The sequence below is a fragment of the Lynx canadensis genome, chromosome A1 (assembly GCF_007474595.2).
Source record: "Lynx canadensis isolate LIC74 chromosome A1, mLynCan4.pri.v2, whole genome shotgun sequence".
NCBI lineage: Eukaryota > Metazoa > Chordata > Mammalia > Carnivora > Felidae > Lynx > Lynx canadensis.
Window position 1 is genome coordinate 6,317,816 of NC_044303.2, and position 18,003 is coordinate 6,335,818.

Consider the following 18,003-nt stretch of genomic DNA (forward strand, 5'->3'; position numbering starts at 1 on the left):
TAAGGGGAGGGGTGTGCTGCCTCCGTCGGGCGGCATCTGGCGTGTGGTGTTCTGGGCACTGCACCTCCGGGAGCACCGGCCAGAGGGCCCCTGGGAGAGGCTGGAGGGACTGGAGCAGTTAACTGTCCCCTCCGATGCTTGGAAGCTGGCAGAGCTGCGGGTGTGGTAGCCTCTGCCTGGGCTCGGCGGGCGGAGCAGAGCGTTGGTTCGCGGTTAGGAAGATGCAAGCTTCAACGAATAGAAAGAAAGGCCTTGGGGGGCGCCTGGCTGGCTCAGTCCGCGGCTCAGGTCACGATCTCGCGGCTCATGAGTTCGAGCCCCGCGTGGGGCCCTGTGCTCACAGCTCGAAGCCCGGAGCCTCCTTCGGATTCTGCGTCTCCCCTCCCTCTGCCCCTCCCCTATTTGTGCTGTCTCTGTCTCTCAAAAATAAATAAATGTAAAAAAAAAAAAAAAAAAAAAAAAAAGAAAGCAAGCCTCATGTCAAGTAGTGTTTCTTAACGCGTGGGGTTATGAAGTCATGGCTTCCCTCTCCCTGAGCAGTGTTCTGGTAGATGCGTTCACGTGGGGGGGGGTGCTCTGGACCCCTTCCAACGCTTGCCTGGGAGTTTCCCGTAGCTTCCCTGGAGACAGGCAGGCAGACGCATACTTTTTATCTTGTGAGGAAGCTCTGGATCTGCTGCTCAGGATGCTGACTTCCTCATGATGTCCTGATGCTCCGGCGATGATACGGCATTTATCTTTATATTCCCTTTGCATAGTCTGTGCATCTCAGAAGACAGTGATCAGTCTCGTGGTGTCACTTTGAGCCCCAGGCGGATTTGAAGGCTTTTCTTGTCTATCGCAGCTGGCACTAGCCTCCTCTTCTCTCATAGCGTGTCACCCGTGTCTCTCTTGCCACTTGGCGCTTTTGAACTTGCGGTGTGGTGTCTTGCCGTGTACAGCCTCACCTTCATCTGACTCATGGCTGTGTTTCTCATGCACAGTAGGGAGAGAGTAAATGTTTGGATGATCGATGAGTGGTGGATGTGACCCCGATCTTTATCGGGGCTGTTCGGTTCCTTGACCATCGTTAGCCCAGAGGTGTGGGCCCGCTGTGGATCTCTGCAGAAGTCACGCTGTATCAGGAATGGATCGCTCCTCGTGGTTTCCTGGGTAGTTACGCTGTTCGTTAAGTGAAGGGGAAGAAGATGCTGTCTTATGACCCTCGTATTTAGGTCCGGGGTAAGTCCTTTCTCAATGAACAGATTACTCAAAACTGGGCGAAGTTTTCATCTGTGCTCATCGTTAACGTGGTTTTGTTAATTAACGAATGAAAGTGAACCTGGCAGAGAGTGTGACACACGTAGGGGTTCAGTGGATGGCAGTCGGCTGCAGTTACTTTTGTTCTACTCATAGCAATATCTCTCGTGTGGCTTGTTTCACATTTTTTGTGTTTATTTGCTCTCCCCCCCCCCACCCCCCGATCAAGCTTTCCGGAGGCCAAGACCTTGTCTTGTTACTTAACGTTTTCGCTCTCCCGTCTGCAAAAGAGCCCACTAATACTTTGAATTGAATTGTGGGGCCAGCCAAGCGTGTCCCTGTTGGCTCTGATTTCAAAGACGGAGGACTGTTGTGGCGCTGGGACTTGGGGCACAGGTATCCAGCCCGAGGGGCCAACGAGGGGAAGCACAAGACTTCTGTGTTAACCGTGTTGTTACACATACGATTCTAGCTAAAAACACTCGTAATAGACATTCTGATGAGATCTGTTTCTCTGAAGCTAACAGAGGCTACCGGTTCTCAGGTGCCCAACAGTCTTGTAAATAGAACTTTGTATGTGAGTGGTTATGAACATGGATGACGTGATCTCATGGAGAGGGAGGAACGTCGAACTGGAGTCTGGTTAATAAGGTAGCACGGGGAAATGCGGCAGGGAAACAGCTATCTGGAACACGCGTGGGTATTGTATACCTGCCAGCTTCTCATTTCTGGAAAACTGGAATTCGGAAGCTTAAGAGGGATGGCAAGGACCAAAATAGTAAACAAATCCTAGTACAATCAGATTAGGATAATATTGGCGGATTAACGTTGGTCATTTGGACACAACCTGTTCTCAGGTTTCTGAACAGTATCTTTTTCGTGTCACAGAGTTATTTATCTCATATTGACTTGGATGTTGTGGATAGCTACGATAAAAGGGCATGTTTCTAGGGACAGCTTTATTATCATTGACCTTTTAAAATGCTCCGTGGGACAAAATGAGGTGTTTCGTGAGATAAATTCAATCCTTTCCCCCAGCAGAGTATAGAGGAATGTAAACTGAATGTCAGCTGAACTGCGTAGGAGGTGAGCGGACTGTAACATATTTGTAATGACCTGAACTCGTCATAAAGCTGTTTGGTCCTCTCCTCCTCCCCACTTCTTTCTGTTTTTAGAAAAGGACACATTTTACGAGACAGTTCTTTATCCTGGCTCGATTATCCTGGGTCTGGGATTATTCCCCAAGTTATGACTTGCTGTAATTTCATGATACCCTTTTTCTTTCTTCTTTTTTCTCTTTTTGTTTTTCTATACTGAAGAGCATGACGAATTTTAATTTAGCAGTATTTCAAGAATTAGGCTGAGGTTTGGAGACAGCGTGAGTGCATTTTGATATCACCATACCGAAAGCAGTATTTGAAACCTGAGGGAGCAAGGGTAGGTAGCTCTTCGATGGGATTTTAAAGGGAGGAGTCCTTCAAGGTCACCCTGTTCCTCTTTTCATTTGCTTGTTCGTTCACCTATTCAACAGATATCTGAGCGTCTGTATGTCTTTCTCTTGGTGTTCCTTTCCCCAGATACTGACGGTAACCCCTCAACTCGGTATCTCAAGCCTGAAGTGTTAAGAGCTGCACTGTTGAAGCCGTTAGCTGCTAGCCACGTGTTGCTGTTTAAGTTTGGTTAAAATGAAATAAAATGACAAATTCAGATTCTCAGCCACACTGACTACATTTCAGGTGCCCCATCAAGTGCTCTATGTGTGGCTGGAGGCTGCCATATTGGATGGTGTTCGTCTACGGGACATTTCCGTCATTGCGGGGGGTTAAGCTGGACCGTGCTGTCTTCGCAGCCCTTAACTCTGCCTTCCGAGAGACACCCCAGCATCCCTTCTGCTTCGTTGCCTGATACCTATGTTTGTCAAGTCCGTTCCCTTTAAAAAATTCTCCCATCTTATTACTTCAGGTCCGCATCATCTGTCATCTGGACTAAGGCACCTGTGTTCCCAGGGCTGCGGTGTCTTCCTGCCACTCCCTGCCTTGCGCTTTCTTAATACCATGTGTATATCTTGATCGCATGGAATGCCAGTTCCTTTTTTGTGCAGTTTTCTTCTGGTGGACCAAGAGGTTCTTGGGGTTGCGGGATTGGGCTTTGATCTTCCCGGGTGGGGACACACAGTGCCTAACACGTTACTACGATAGATAACTGTTCATTGAGCAGCTAGAGGGCTGAATGGATTGGTGAAGGAGGCTGTTGCATTCTGAAGGCTAGGCACAGTTGGGCTGCATGGAAGATAGAAAAGGGCGATCATACTGGGGGGCCATCATGGACGCAGGCCCACTGGGCGGAAATTAAAGCACAACTGTGCTCCTAGACTGTCGCCACGGAGAGGCAAGCATTTTCAGCACCACTTAGAGCTTAACCATGGGACATAAATAGAATTTGAATTCTGGTGTTGCATATAAATGTGTTTCCCTGCGCTTGCTAATACGACACCTCTAAGTAGAGGTGCTGGCTTTCACGCTTAATAATGTTAAGCGGTAGCTTCTGAGGAGTTGAAGATAGGCTCTCCTGTAAAATTAAGCAGCACACTCACAAAGCCCAGTTGATTCTTCAAGACTTTTACGGTTCCTGACTTAGGTTAGACATGGTAGCTGCAGAAGAAGAAAAGAAAACTGCATGTGTACGTGTTCAAAAGGAGGCTGTCCCCTACCGCAGTTCGAAAGAGTGACTGCAGCCAGACAGACCTGTCCTGAGCCCGCTGCTTCCAAGCTGGGTCATCCTGGGCACGTCGCCTTCTGGTCCTCGGTTTCCTCATTTTTTGATGGAGATAGATGTTACCTGCCTTGTGAGGATAAGTTAAAATACCATGGGACACGTGAGCGCTGTGCTGAATCCTGAGTAAACCATTCACCAAGTGATAGCTAATACCAGATTAATAGTTACGTAGCATTTCACGCAAATGGGAAAATTCATGGTTGTGTTTCCCAAAGGAAGAATTCACACGTGATTGCGCTCATGCAGGAAACATGCATATGGGACACTTTCCTTCCCACTTAGCTAGGTAGGACCATCCTAAAGTGAAGTGCATGGTTACTTGAGAATCATGCAAGTAGGATGATCTGGCAGAGGTAAAGTTTGGCCTGGATACTCGAGAACCCAGGGGTAATTGCTCCGCGTTTGGAAATAAGGTGATCGCCAGTGGAAACTGCTTGGGAAAAACTCACTTTTCTCTTTCATTCTGCATAATCAAGAGCATGCCATACAGGCTGCTTCCTAAGGAAGGAGAAGAAAGTCATGGTGCTGCTTTTAATTTTAAGTAAGCAAAACCAGTGGGACGTGTCTAAATGAGAGTATCGATGAACGATCTATTTCCCCACTTTCAAAGCAGTGGTGACAGTCTCAACTGGGAAGAGCCCCGCTGGCCAACAGATCATTCGTGGCACATCCAGAGAATCCTCTTTAGTGGATTTCAGGTTGCTTTCCTCCCACTCAGAATTGCACACTGCCTCCTTCCCTGGTGCCTACATGACCTTTGCCTGGCCTCACTCCTCCTGAGGACTCTTTGTCCTCGGAGAAGCTGTTTGATGATATGCTCCACTCCCTTCTGGACTCGCTCTTGCTTTCATGTGACTATCTTATTGTAGCATAATTATCGGTATGTATTGGCCTCTGTGAGTCTTTGACGAGCATTTCTGTATCTGCAGTGTTTTTAAATTTTTTTTTCAACATTTATTTGCTTATTTTTGAGGGACAGAGAGAGACAGAGCATGAGCAGGGGAGGGGCAGAGAGGGAGACACAGAATCCGAAGCAGGCTCCAGGCTCCGAGCTGTTGGCACAGAGCCCGACACGGGGCTCGAACTCACAGACCGCAAGATCATGACCCCAGCTGAAGTCGGAAGCTCAACCCGACTGAGCCACCCAGGCACCCCTGTATCTGCAGTGTTTAAAGGGACACTTCCTCATACAAAATGCTTCGTAAAGTTTTGCTGAATGAATCAATAATGATATTCACTAACTTTTTCTTCTGTGTGTTGTTCCTAAGTAAACCGTAAGCTCTTGTTTGGGTGGGGAAACTATACCATACATACTTACTGCTACCTCCTGGCTCTAGCACATTGATAATAAACAATATTAGACTGTTCCTGTAGTCTTACGGCTCTGAATATCTATTATCCTGGAAACACTTTCTAGACTCAATTGAGCAAGTATTAAATTTGTGTTGTTACCATTTTATTCCCATACATTCTAATAAAGTATTTATAGGTGACCACCAGGATTTCTATTGAATTTAAATATTTTTGTGTGAAAAATTAATACAGGTGCTTTTATATGAGAGAGTTCTTGTGTGAATCATCCGTGTTCAGTTCATTGTAGGCATTAACAAAACCTTAAATGTATGTGTGCAGAGCCTATGAACCGAGCAGTTCGGTTGAATAGACTTGTAATATACTTGGCTTTTTGTTTTCTGCCCTGTAGCTATTCACTGTGATTTCTTGAAGTTAATTTCAGAGTTTATTCCAGGATAGGGAGTTGGAATTATTCAGGAACTCACATACCTTATATAGCTCCTTGCTTAAACTCATTAAAAAAAAAAAAACAAAACCTAGTTTCTGGGAGTAGCACTCCCTTGATGAAATTGTTGACATGTGAAATTGAAATTTAAAACTTTCTCGAAGACTTGAATGCATTTTACTTACTGGTTATTTACTTATTTTATTTTTTTTTTTTTAGTTTTAATTCTGATTGCTGTAGCCATTGATATCTGAGCCAAAGTGGTGATGCGACTACCTGAGAGGACATTTCTGCAACCCGTAAGTCAACACTTATATGGTAAGAATGTGTGCCTCTTACACTTAAAGCCATTTATTGCTGTAACATTATAGTTTAGAATTTTAATTTAAAATAGAATATTATAAAAGCCATTTAATTTCTGTAACATTATAGTTTAGAATTTTAATTTAAAATAGAATAGTATAAAAGAGCCTAAGATTTAACATATTAAGTATTATTGTATATTAACATAAAAATTAACAGCAGATAATATTTTGGCGCTTTAGATCCTAATCAACAGTTGGATTTGAAAGAAAAATATAACTTGATCTTTCAATTTCATATTAATTTTTGTGTGAAAACACACTGCTATCTAGTTTATGACTAAACGTGGGGTCTCGTTTTCCTCCCTACATGTTTTGCCCGTTTACTTTTTATTTCCCAGGGTTTAACCAGTTCTTTATTATCTGAATCTTGTTAATAATGAATGGATATGAGATGTCAAGATAATCAAACCGGACCTAGTTGGAATTTACCACAACTTACTTGAACTAAAGTGGTGTTGATTCTAACGGTGGCTAAAATGAGGTTTTGAATTATTTAGGGATTTAAATGATCTGTATTCCCCTATCTTCAAGGGATAATTCAAGAGGAATGAGGACACGGCCAACCAGGAAGGAGGAGTGATTCCTTTGAGCTGCATTTTCCTTGTACTGAGTGTCTGTAATTTGTTTTATAGAGTTGTAAAAAGCAAATGAGATGATCTATGTGAAACTATCCTTTTCTTCCTTTTTTTTTTCTTTTGGAAGGGTAGGGGGAGAATAACAAAAAGTCTTGATTTGAGGTGGGATTTAGAGGAGAACACACTGCTCTTCTACCCTCTAAGTTTTTTAATGGTTTTATTTTTGAGAGAGAGAGAGAGAGAGAGACAGAGTGCAAGTGGGGGAGGGGCAGAGAGAGAGAGATGGGAGAGAGAGACACACACACCACACACACACCACATACACAACACACACATAATCTGAAGGCAGGCCCCAGGCTCTGAGCTGTCAGCACAGAGCCCAACACGGGGCTTGAACTCAATGAACTGCAAGATCATGACCTGAGCCAAAGTAGGATGCTTAAAAAAAGTAGGATGCTTTTTTTTTTTTTTTAATGTTGCTCTTCATATCCTTTAGAGGAAAGGGTACTGGAAGACCCGATCTCCAGTTTGGTCTCAGTTTGACTGTGGGCATATCGTTTCATTAATTTACAATCAGAAAATTGAATTTGATTTCCATACTTTCACCTCACAGGTGACTTTTCACGAGTATGTCTGTGTTTTTTGACTACAATGAAACTAAGCTAGAAATCAGTATCAGATTATCTGTGAAATCTCCAAGTATTTTGAATTAAATACCACATTCTAAAATCCCATGGGTCAAAGAGGAAGTCGCAAAGGAAATTAGAAAATATTTTGAACTGAAGCACCTGGGTGACTCAGTCGGTTAAGCGTCCGACTTCAGCTCAGGTCATGATCTCATCGCATGGTTAGTGAGTCTGAGCCCGCATTGGGCCCTGTGCTGACAGCACAGAGCCTGCTTTGGATATTCTGTCCCCCCTACCTCTCGCTCCTTCTTCACTGGTTTCTCCTCTCTGTATCTCAAAATAAAATAAACTTAAAGAAAAATATTTTGAATAGAATGAAAATGAAAATACAACACATCTAAATTTATGGGATGCACCTAAAACAGTACGTTCTAGGGGAAATTCACAGTGCTAAAGGCTTCTGTTAGGAAACAAAAGTTTTAAAAAACAAAAATCTAAACCTTCACCTTAAGAAATTAGAAGGCAGAGCAAATTAAACGCAGACCAAGCAGAGAAGATACGAAAGATAAGAGCAGAATTCATTGAAACAGAAAACAGAAAAACTGTAATCAGTGAAACCAAAAGCTGTTTGTTTGTTTTTTAATGAGATCAATAAAATTGATAAACTTGTAGTTTTTCTCTCAGGAAAAAAGAGAGAGGAGACAGAAATTTCTGATATCAGAAGAGAGAGCCCATCAATGTAGATTCTACAAAAGGAAGTTAAAGAGAATATTATGAGCCACTTAATATTTGATTACTTATAAATGGACATACTTCCTCAAAGACGCAAGGTACTTAACCTTACTCAAGAAGCAGCAGATAATCTGCATAGCTCTTTATTCAAGAAATGGAATTTGTAGTTAAAAACCCTCCCCCAGAAAGAAAGCTGTAAGCCCAAATGGTCTACTGGTGAATGCTACCAACCTTTAAGAAAGAAATAATACCAATTATATACAAAATCTTTAGAAAATAGGAGGAATGGAACACTGATTTATTTTATGAGGCCGTTATTACTCGGATATAAAAAACAAAGACATTTCTCAACAGAATATTAGCAAATTGAATAAAGTTTATATAAAAGGATGATACATCATGCCAAAGTACCATTTATTCCAGAAATGCGGGATTGGTTCTTCATTTGAAAATCCGTCATATAATTCACAGTATCAAGAAATTAAGCAGAACTTTTAAAACCTGTATAACCATCTTAATAGATACAGAAAGAGCATTTGATATTATTTATCATTTATTCACAATAAAAACTCAGAACAGTAGGAATAGAAGGGAGCTTTTTCAAGTTGATAAAGGTGTCTGTGAAAGACCTACAGCTAAGAATTATAATTATTGATGAAAGACTTCATGTTTTTGCCTGATTTTAGTTCACTCACCGTTCTTACTCAGAATTTCCTAGTCAGGCAGTAAAGCAAAATCAAAAACAAAAACATATATATATATCCATATACATATATACATATGTATACACACACATATGTGTATACATATATATCATGATATATAATATATGTAATACATACATATATATGAAAAATAGATAAAATATATATTTATAAATATATATATGAAAAAAATATATATGAAAAATTAAGGTCCTATGGCAAGGGACCTGAGAAATGTGCTTCTAGCCTTCTAGCCTCTGATGCAGGGAAGGGGACAGGGGAGGTGGGAATAAATGTTAATACCAGTAGACCGTGTTTATTACATTTTGGTTTCTGTGATCATGATGTAAAATCATAAGAACAAGGCCACATTTATATGACTTGTGGTTTTAAGTTACTGTTTTCTCTGGAGTTAAAAGTCAGCATAATCTGTTGAGAGAGCTGTGGTTCAGCATTTTCTTCTTTCTGTTAATCTAGCCAGAAAGCTTTGTGTAGTACTTGAAAGTTATGCCTTGGTTTCACCTTCATTACATAACTTACTCTTTGGTTTAAAGAAAAAGACTGAAACAGTGCTAAGATGTTCTCTTAAATTCTAAGAGGGCCTGTAGAATTACTTGTTGAATCTGTTACAACTGTCATATATCTTTGGATGAGTTAAAATTATTTTGTATGCTTGTTGTATATATCTTAGAATTTGTTGACATGTTTTGCATAATAACGTAAGCCACGTATTACGCCTGTTGATTTCTGTTAAGTAATTTCCATACACATACTTTTATGATGGGTGGCAGTTAAGAATTGAGGAAACCCTGAGTCCTTGTCCCATTTGCCTGGGACCGTAGTATGGCAAGACACTGTGTCTGTGGATGGTGTGACTGGAATCATTTCTAAGTCTCTTGCAATCAAATAGTTTCTCAGCCTTAGTGGAATGCTTATAAATGTAAACAAATATTTAATAACTGTGTGCATTTCCATTTTAATTACAGTTGACCCTTGAACGGTGCAATAGTCAGGGGCGCCGACTTCTGCACAAATTCACATACAACTTTTGATCTCCCCCTCCCCCCCCAAAAAACTTAACTACTGGTAGTCTTGACTGGAAGCCTTCCCAATGATATAAATAGGTGATTAACATATATTTTGTGTATTATACGTATTATATACCGTATTCTTACAAGAAAGCAAGTTAGGGAAAAAAGCGTTATTAAGAAAATCATAAGGAAGAGAAAATACATTTACAGTAGTGCACTATGTTAATTGAAAAAAATCCACTCATAGGTGGACTATGTGGTTCAAACCCATGCTGTCCAAGGGTCAGCTGTACGTGTTATCGGCCATATCAGTTGGCATGGCAGAGTGGCATAGCAGAGGGAGTGTAAGTTTAGGAGTTAACAGAAAAATTGGGGGTTCAGGTGCTAAAAACATACAGGCTCTAAGCTTTTGAGCAAAATCCAGTTCAGTCCTTGATCCCCATTTCCCTCCTCTGAAGAAGGAGGATAATCTTGACGAGCTGCTTGAAAATACTAAAAATAATACCCAGAGCTTCTAGCAGACAGTGGGTGCTCAAACGGTGATGCTCATAGAGGATGTTACTTGCAGAAATGTTATAAGACTTTGGTATCTGAGCTGGTTTTGAATTGGATTGGAAGAATTAATATTTAAAAAATGCCTATACCACACAAAGCATTGCACAGATGCAGTGCAATCCCTGTCAAAATTCCAATGGTATTTTTCACAGAAATAGAACCTAATTTTAAAATTTTCATGGAACCGTGAAAGATCCTGGATAAGCCGAAGCAATCTTGAGAAAGAGGAGCAGAGCTGGAGGCATCACGCTCCCTGATTTCAAACTATATTGGAAAGTGATAGTATTCGAAACATTATGGCACTGGTATAAAAGCAGACACACAGATCAGTGGAAAAGAAGAGAGAGCCTGAAAATACATCCAGACATATGTGGTCAATTTATGACAGAGGAGCCAAGAATATTCAATGGGACAGTCTCTTCAATTAATGGTGCTGGGAAAACCGAACAGCTCCATGCAAAACAATGAAACTGGACCGCTGCGTCTACAGCATACACCAAACTTAACTCAAAGTGGATTAAAGACTTAAATGTAAGACCCAAATCCATAGAAGTTCTAACAAGAAAGTAGGTGGTCTCGGCGATGAGTTTTTGGATCTGAACTTCAAAAGCAAGGGCAACAAAAGCAAAAATAACAAGTGGGACTACATCACACTAAAAAGCTTCTGCACGCAAAGGAGATCATCAAGAAAACGAAAAGGCACATCACTGAATGGGAGAAAATATTTGCGACTCCTGTCTCCGATAAGGGGTTCATATTCAGGATGTGTATAAAAAAGTCATACAACTCAATAGTAAGAAAAATCTGGCAAAAAAAGGACAGAAGATCTGAACAGATAGTTTTTCAAAGAAGACATCTGGATGGGCAAGCAGGTAGGTGAAAAGAGGCGCAACATCACTGATCATCATCACGCATATCAAAACCGTAATGAGCTAGCCCCTCACACCTATGACAATGGCTGTTATCAGAAAGGATGAGGTGAGGATACAGAAAAGAAGGGACTCTTGTGCACTGCTGGTGGAAGTGTAATTGGGGCAACCACTATGAAAAGCAGTATGGAGGTTCCTCAAAAAGTTACCAGTAGAACTCCCATATGATTCAGCAGTTCCACTTCTGATATTTATCCGACGAAAACGAAAACACTAATTTGAAAAGATAGCTGTACCCCCATGTCATTGCATTTTCAGTAGTTCAAGATATGCAGACAGCTTATGTGACCATCAGTGGATGAATGGATAAAGAAGATGTGGTATATGGAAACCAGAATGGAATATTCAGCCATAAACAATAATAAAACATTACCATTTCTAAGGACATGAATGGACCTTGAGGACATTATGCTAAGTGAGATAAATCAGAGAAAGACCGATACTGCATGATTTCACTTATATGTGGAATTAAAAAACAAAAAACAGGGGCGCCTGGGTGGCATGTTGGTTGAGCATCGACTTTGGCTCGGGTCATGATCTCACCAGTTCACGAGTTCGAGCCCCGTGTTGGTCTCTGTGCCGACAGCTCAGGGCCTGGAGCCTGCTTCATTCAGATTCTGTGTCTCCCTCTCTCTCCCCTGTTCATAGCTGCTCTGTCCTTCTCTTTCTCTCTCATCTCAAAAATAGATATTAAAGATTAAAAAAAAAACACCAACCAGGGTTATAGATGCAGAGCGCAGGTTGGTAGTTGCCAGAGGTGAAAGGTCAAGGTGGGGAAAAGGGGGTAAAGGTGGTTCACAAGGTGCAGACTTCCAAACATAAAATAAGTCCTGGGAATGTAACGCACAGCATGTGACTATAGGTATGATATGTATTGCATATGTTGAAAGTGGTCAAAACAGATGGATCTTAAAAGTCCCCATACAAGAAAAAAAATGTTGTAATTACATATGGCGATGGATGTTACCTTATTGTGATGATTATTTTTGCAGTATATTGTAAATTCAAATCACTGTGTTGTGCACCTGAAAACTAATACAGTTGACCCTTGAACACAGACAGGGGTTAGGGGGTGCCGACCCCCCAACGCAGTAAATAAATCTGCATATATAACTTTTGACTGTCCAGAAACTTGACTAATAGCCTGTTGTTGATTGGAAGCCTTACTGCTAACATAAACAGTTGATTAACACATACTTGTATGTGTATGTATTAGGTAACTGTATTCTTATAATAAAGTAAGCAAGAGAAAAGTCCGTGTTACTAGGAAAATCATAAGGAGAGAAAATACGTTTACAACACTATACCGTATTTATAAACAAACAAAACGTGTATAACTGCGAGATCAAACCTGTGTCGTTCAAGGGTCAACTGTATAATGTTTATAGCTCAATTAAAGAAAAGAAAAAAGAGACTGGCATCTGACAGAATCTTTTTTTCTTTACTTTACTTGTTTTTTTTTCTTTTTTGGTTTTGAATTTAAGTTCTTCTGCTTGCTTTTCAAGCCTTGATCTCTTTTTTCTGTTAGTTGGGCGCTCAGTACCAGCCTGTAAAGTTGGAGCACGGGACATAAATGACATAATGCATACAAATGCTGGTATATGCAAATGTCCCCATTTGTCATCGTTAACTGGTCACCTACCATAGCCTTTTGACTTGGTTTCTTTGGTTGGTTTTTATATAAAGTTACCCAAAAACCCTGCCTGCTCCTTTTGATGGCGCTCATGATTTACTTGCTGGAATATGTTCCATAAGAATGAGTTGATAGGAATGGCCCAAATTTGATGGTCGGAGACCAGGTACCTAGGTTGCAAATTTCAGAAATTCTGCTATCTCGTATTTCTCTTAAGGCTTTCATGGCCCAACAATTGGGAATAGTTAACTAAAAGAGCATTTAATGTTCTTAATTTTCCTTTCATGAGCGCAGTTTTCCAGTTGCCAAAAATACTGACATCAGGATGCTTTTGTTTCTAAAAACACAGGAACTCATGTTTAGTAGCAGTGTATGCTAAGGAACAGTTGGTAGATTCTACAGCTTTATTGCTATTTTAATTTTATCTCATTTTATTATGTTCATTCGTGTGAAATTACCAACATTTTGGCTGTTTTAGACCAACAAGAGTGGTAATTTCATACGGTTCAACTTGCTGTTTCGGGGTAAGGTGACAATGTGTGCAATTGGCAAATTCCCTAATTTCGTAGCTTATAATTTGTTGTTTCCTCTAAAAACATAAGTTTTAATTCGTTTGGATTCTGTAAATTTGTTTGGTGAAGGTCATTCTCACATGCAGAAGAGGAAGGTAGAGAAAAGTGATAACTTGTTTCTTAACAACAACAAAAAAGGAGATGCTAATTTTTGAGGAGACTTTAAATTTATGGTTAACTGGATCATTAGAAGCAAAAACTAGGGGTGCCCGGGTGGTTCAGTCAGTTAAGCATCCGACTCTTGATTTTGGCTCAGGTCATGATCTCAGGGTCGTGAGATCGAACCCCGAGTTGGGCTCTGTGCTGGATGGGCAAGCTCTTGCTTCTCTCTCCCTCTCTCTCTGCCCCTCCCCAACTAGCATACACGCACACATGTGCTCTCTCTCTCAAAAAAAAAAATCTAAACCTTGAGGTCACAGGTGATACCAGGTAAATTCTGAGTACCTCAAAATTTTTCTTGAATTTTTAAAAAAATACTTATTTATTTTGGGGGAGGAGCGCAAGTTGGGGAGGGGCAGAGAGAGGGGGACAGAGGATCCGAAGCAGGCTCTGTGCCGACAGGCTTGACTGGAGCGAGCCAGATGTGGGGCTCGAACTCAACTAACCGTGAGATCATGACCTGAGCCACCCAGGCGCCCCCTTCTTGAGTTTTAAAAAATTCTTTGACATCAGCACGTTCAGAAAGTCATGTCTTTGGCAAGTGATAAATGGTGTTGATGGTTTTAGCTTCTGAGTGTTATTGACGTATTTTATGTTATTCAAACAAGGCTAATTTTTCTTAACTTGTTTAACATTGTGTTTATAAATGTGTGTAGGTCGCCTGTTGATTATACCTTGAATAAGGAGCTGGCGATTTTGGTTGTTTAAAAAGCCAAAGCATAAGAGACTCTTAAAAACTGAGAACAAACTGAGGTTGATGGGGGGGGGGGGGGGGGGGGGGGGGGGGGGGGGTGATGGGTATTGAGGAGGGCACCTTTTGGGATGAGCACTGGGTGTTGTATGGAAACCAATTTGACAATAAACTTCATATATTGAAAAAAAAATAAAAATAAAAATAAAAATAAAAAAATAAAAGAGCATTAATGTAACAGATACTTCATGTGGGTTATAGGTTATAGTATTATGCTAAACAGCATATGAGCACGTCCTGTTCACCACAGTGTGGTACTGATAAATGGCTTCTTCCTCTTCTGTCCAATTAAAGTGAAAAGGAGGTGGTTAAAGGTAGTTAGTTGGTCAAGTGAGCATTTATTTGCTGAAGAGGAACAATATCTAGGGGCGCCTGGGTGGCTCAGCTGGTTAAGCGTCCGACACTTGATCTCAGGGCTCAGGGAATGATCTCATGGTTTGTGAGGTCGCCTCACCCCGGGCTCTGTGCTGAGCGCGAGCCTGCTTGGGATTCTCTGTCTCCTTCTTTGTCTGCCCCTCACCCCCTCGGAAAATAAATTAATAAACTTAAAAAAAAATAGGCATGGCATCCAGTGTTTGCATTCCGCTTTGTGGTTTTCGGGGCGTCTTCAGCTGGGCCTTCTCATCGCAGCCCTTTCAGGCCACCGGGTAGGTGTTCTGGCTGCTGTGTGTTAACTAAGGACTTGGGTGTAGTGGGGTTTCAGTGACTCCCACAGGCCTCTCCGCTCCTGAGGAACTGGGGCTTCTGCTCGTGTGGCTTGTTGGGCCGTGCTGGAGAGAGAGGCCCCTGGAGGAGAGCCAGCCGTGCTCAGACTGTGGCACACTCCCTGATGAGGTTGGTGAGGCAGATTCCCTTCAGGTGAAGGAATTCTGTAGGAGGAGAACTTTCCTTAGGGAACTGAGCTCATTTCTGTTTATTATGCCACTAACCGGCCCTTTGTAAATACTCTCGGAGCGGTGGCCTACCTGCTAAATTTATCTGTTTGTGTCTGTTTCTTCTGCCGGGATGTTTAGTCCTGGGTCTGTGGCCAACAATAGAGTTGTCTCTACAAGGCCGTCGTGGTAGAACCGAAGCGGTGAAGAAGTATTCAGTGATCTCCCAATTAGTTTTCCGCCCTTATCTCTTGTTCGTCTCCACTGATTCATTTTGTAGACGGTTGTATCGAGGCGTAATTGACATACGGTAAACTATGCACATTTAAAATGTACAGTCTGATAAGTTCTGACATGTGCACACACCCATGAAACCACCACCCCCAGCAAGAAAGTGAATCTACCATTACCCACACAACTCTCCTCGTGCCCCGGTAATCCCTCCCTCCTGTCCGTCCCCAGCCTCCAGGCCACCACCGATCTGCTTTCTGTCACTGTAGATTAGCTTGCGTTTCCTAGAACGTTATTGTGAAGGAAGAACACTCCTCCGTGTGTCTCCTGTATTATAAATTCCTCACCACAGCACCACCTCACTTCTGACGATAGACGTGTGGGTTTTCCACACATCAGGCCATTTGACCACAGCAGCTGGGTGTCCTGCAGTTTAACTCATTTATTTCCCTGGAGACCGCATCGGATCCCTCAGATTAAAAGTTCTGTCCCACAAGACGTCCCCCCCGCTACCCCCATCTGCCCAATTTCAGTCTCAAGCCTAGAATGTTCCCTGTGCTTCCAACCGACTGGCTGTAAATTGGGGGTTCCCATGCCCCCACTTCTTGGGTTTTATTAATTAGCTTGAGTGGCTTACAGAACTCAGGACAGCAGTTCACTTAGTAGGTGACTAGTTTATTATGAGCGATGTTAAAGGATGTGGTTGAACAGCCACAGGCCTGGCAGAACACAGGAGCTTCTGTCCTCACGGAGTTTGGGCTGTGCCACTCGCCAGTATATGAATGCATCCTGGCTCACCGACCTGGAAGGTCGCTGGATCGTGTCCTTTTGGGTCTTTATGGAGGTTGATTACCTAGGGACAGTTGGTTAAATCACTGGCTCCTGGTGACTGAACTCAAGCCTCTCCTTTTTCCCCAAAGCTAGGGTGGCTGGGACTGAAAGTTCCAACCCTCTAATCACATGGTTGGTTTCCCTGGCAACCGGCTCCCACCCTTCTGACAGTAGGAGTGTCTTTCCCAAAGTCACCTGGCGAGGTTGAGAGGGATTTGTTATGAATATCAAAATTATAGCTCTTCTCACTTAGGAAATTCCAAGGATTTTAGGAGCTCTGTACCAGAAATGAGGATGAAAACCAAATATAGATCTCTTACTATAAATCACAGTATCATAGGCCCCTGGGTGGCTCAGTCATTTAAGCATCCAACTCTTCTTTTTGGCTCGGGTTATGATCCCAGGGTCATGGGATCGAGCCCCATGTGGGGCTCTGTGCTGACAGCATGGAGCCTGCTTGGGAGTTTCTCTCTCCCTCTCTCTCTCTGCCCCTCCCCACCTCAAAATAAATAAACTTAAAAAAACACATTTTTTATTTTATTTATTAAAATTTTTTTTAATGTTTATTCATTTTTGAGAGAGAGAAATAGGGTGTGGGTGGGGGAGGGGTAGAGAGAGAGGGAGGAGACATGGAATCCAAAGCAGGCTCCAAGCTCTGAGCCGTCAGCACAGAGCCCGACGTGGGGCTCAAACTCATGAACCGTGAGATCATGACCAGAGCCGAAGTCGGAGGCTTAACTGACGGAGCCACCCAGGTGCCCCTAAAAAAAATGTTTTTTAAAACAGATTCTCCCTCTGCCCTTCTCCCCCACTTGTGTACTCTCTCTCTAAAATAATAATAATTAAAAAAAATCACAATATCACAATTATGTAAATGGAATCGTACAGTATACACTTTTTTTCGGTCTTTTTTATTTTTTAAGTTTATTTTTGAGGGAGAGAGAGAGAGAGAGACAGAAACAGAGTGGGGGTGGGGAGGGATAGAGAGAGAGGGAGAAAGAGCGCAGAGCCTGATGCGGGGCTCAGACTCAAGAACCGTGAGATCATGACCTGAGCCGAAATCAAGTCGGACACTTACCCGACTGAGCCCCCTGGGTGCCCCTGGTCTGGTTTTTATTCAGCACAATTATCTTGAGATTCATCCATGTTGTTACATGAATCAGTACCTCATCCCGTGTTACTGCTGATTAGTAGAGTTTATTTATCTATTCGCTTGTTGTGGATTTAGGGTGGTTTCTATTTTTGGATCATTTGGGCTACTACAAATAAAGCTGTATGAACATCCGTGTACAAATCTGCATGTGGGCGTTATGCTTTTATTTCTTTTGCATAAATACCTAGGAGTGTGTGTTTAACTTTCTAAGAACGTGGCAAACTGTTTTCAACATGATGGTGTTATTTTACGTTTTCTTCAGGGCTTGAGCGTTCCAGTCGCTCTGTATTCCTACCAACACTTGGTGTGGCTGGTCTTTTTTTTTTTTAAGTTTATTTATTTATTTTGAGAGACAGCATGTGAGCGAGCACGAGCATGAGTGGGGGAGAGACAGAGAGAGAGAGAGAGAATCCCAAGCAGGCTCTGCCCTGCCAGTGCATGAGCCCCAAGTTGACCTCCATCTTACGAGCCGTGAGACCATGACCAAGAGTAGGATTCTTAATTGACTGAACCACCCAAGGGCCCCTTATTG

The 18,003-nt window shown here is 42.2% G+C and overlaps 1 protein-coding gene across 3 annotated transcripts in view; it reads left to right on the plus strand.

The window, feature by feature from the left end:
- WASF3 (WASP family member 3) overlaps window positions 1-18,003 on the plus strand; it is a 135,151-nt gene that overhangs the window by 55,315 nt on the left and 61,833 nt on the right. For 2 of the 3 annotated variants that reach the window (XM_030308156.1, XM_030308175.1), the window contains exon 2: window positions 5,972-6,070. The gene's annotated coding sequence lies outside the window, so the exon portion shown is untranslated. The remainder of the gene's footprint in view (window positions 1-5,971; window positions 6,071-18,003) is intronic. The other variant, XM_030308173.1, reaches the window with a different exon arrangement.